Source organism: Austrofundulus limnaeus, unplaced genomic scaffold (genome assembly GCF_001266775.1).
Source record: "Austrofundulus limnaeus strain Quisiro unplaced genomic scaffold, Austrofundulus_limnaeus-1.0 Scaffold217, whole genome shotgun sequence".
In the NCBI taxonomy this organism is placed as follows: domain Eukaryota; kingdom Metazoa; phylum Chordata; class Actinopteri; order Cyprinodontiformes; family Rivulidae; genus Austrofundulus; species Austrofundulus limnaeus.
Window position 1 is genome coordinate 351,951 of NW_013952619.1, and position 2,843 is coordinate 354,793.

Sequence of the window (2,843 nt, forward strand, 5' to 3'; positions counted from 1 at the left end):
CAACTCACCTAGGGCATCAAAATGGCTAGAGCCAGCACTGCACTGTGAGGATGACCAGGTGGCTCTTTGTCCTCTGTAATAAATACCTTTAATTTTCTCACAGCTAACCTGACAGATTGTGTTTCCCCAGATGTCTGTTCTGAGGAAATCTGAGACRTTTCTTCTGACRCGCCGAGTGGGTGACGGTGATTTACATATGGATTAAAGAATAGATTATCATATCAGATGCAGAGACGGATCACTGAAATAACTCGGTGAAAACAGAGCTATCAGCTGGGTATCACACTGTGCTGCATATGGATGAAGATCCCGAGCTGTGGATCTGCACTGCGGGCCACGGGAGAATGCTTTCTTTTTTTGCCACGAGCTGACCTGCAGCTATTTCTAGAAGGACTTCAAAGTTTGTTTCCATCATTATTTTCAATGACTGTCACTGCCTCGGCTCAATCACCGCACGAGGATAGGACTCAGGGTCACATTGTTATCACTGATTTCCTCACCACTGACACGACAGTAAATATTCAGTGATGGAAACAAAGGCAGTGCTGTTTTTCAGGAGGAAATCCACAGTTGTACAGTATATTCTTGTTGCTCTTCAACCGTGTTTTTTTAGATATTTTTGTCGCAGTTTTTTTTATGCTGCAGACACTGCTGGGATGATGATGTCCCCCTGTGCAGGAAGAAGCTGAATGTGTCTTTATAATAGATCCTCATACATCTGCCAAAGAGTAACGGCAGCAAGACAGTAATAATGCTGCTTGATTTACCTAAATGGCATTCTCCATTAGATTTGAGTTCAGCGGATTAGCTCAGACGAGGCATCGAGCTTGCAAGAAAAGCAAAGTTGTGAGACGGAGAGCATGCACACTGTAAAATTGCTCCATTATCAAAGTTACATCAGAGGGAAATTATCCATTGTCCCTTTTCACTCCTTCGAAAACCCATTATCAYGCTGATCTGTGTGGCTGTGAGAAGCAAGAACCAGAACCAGAATCATGCAGAGAGGGGGAAAAACAGGAGGAAAACTTGAAAAATATTTCAGCTTGTACATGGCATTGTTTAGCTGAGGTGTGTAGTTCCAAACTGTTTCCATCACGTTTGAGCTGTTCATGCTAATTTGCAAGGAACAGCCAAAGAGAAGAGTAATTATTGTGATTGTGAAAGGAACAATCAAACTGAGGAAAATGTGCATGGTGGCAACTTTCTCTAGTATTCTTGTATAAAAAGGGAAAAAAAGGACATTTTTTGACCAAGTCAACAATGTTGATTATTTATGTCTTATATGTGACATGAACATTACTGTGTAACAATAATTATGGATATGTTATTGGAAAAACAGCCAGAATAGCAGTGGTGGGCACCAGCCCACTAAAGCGCAAATCCGCTAATTGTGGACCTAAATATTTCGTTTGCGCTTTAGCTGTCTTACTAATTTTTATAATTCATAAGCAGATTTGCGCTTTCTAGAATTAAAATGCAGTACCGCTAATAACTAATTATCTACCAGTMATYATTATCTTGAACAGCAGAAGGTATGGCTGTCAATGAATCACAACACACGTGATCTATCCATCAGCATCCCTCCCAGATAAACACACTTATTGTGAAGGTATACATCCTTGCTGGCTGTTGCTTTTTGGTCACAGTTCTCATTTCCCACAATGCTTTGTGTCTGCTTACGTGGCAGGAAGGCAACAGTAAAAACAGTTATTGTTTGTAATCCATACTAAAATTTTGTATGTATTGATTTATTTTACTTTACAATCTGAGTTTCTTTTTTAAAAAAAAGTTTTAACGCTGGAGCTCAATACTTGACATAATTGGTCGAAGCAACGGGGTTAGAGACCCAGAATTGATTTAAAGATGTTACGCTGGTGCAGACTGACATCTAGTGGTCAACTGGGCAACTACATGGAAAACTTTAAAATCCAAGCTTACTTTGAAGGGAAGATAGTTTCTTGTACTCCGTGCTTTTGTTTCCGTCACAAATCAAATCCGTCATGTACCCAGAATGCATCGCTTCAGTTTTCCAATAAAGTTTTAAAATTACTTTATTGATGCTTCTGTAATGAAAAATCTACAACAAACAAAAGAAAAAGACAAATAAGCAGCTGAACTAGCAATCCTCAACAACTTTTTAATTTTTACACCAGAAGCCAAGGATCTGTTTCAGGAACTTACATCCCCAGCAATTGGCGATTGTAGGATTAAGCTGTATAAGAGTCCATACACCACTTGTTGACAGTGTTGTGCACAGATTGTACATGATTTATTGTCAGCTAGTAAGTGTCAAATTGAACTTGTGCTTTAAAATTAGCTTCTGCTAATTTTTCTATGGCATAAGTGCTTTTGAAGTTGTGGACCTAAATATTTTCWTAAGCGCTTTAGAAGTTGCGGAGCTAATTTTTGGATTAGCGCTGCCCACCACTACAGAATAGTAACTATTTACTTCATTACAGTATAGTAATTTTTTGAGGAGGTATTTATTATTACCCCTGCATGCAAAGAGGGTGTCATGTTGTTTTCATATTGTTTATGGGAAAAAATTGTAATATTTAGTTTACTATATCACGGAAACAGCTGCATCGATCAACATGATTGATTGGTTTAATCAACATTTGGCAGGAATGTACATTGCAACAGCCAACAGTTTTATGATAGACCCCATATTTGAGGAGGGGGCTCCATCCAAAAAAGGGGGTGTCTGGACATACAAAAATGCTTATACAGCGGGTAAAATAAGTATTGAACATGTCACCATTTTTCTCAGTAAATATATTACTAGAGGTGCTAATGACATGAAATTTTCACCAGATGTYGGTAACAACCCAAGTGATCCATAC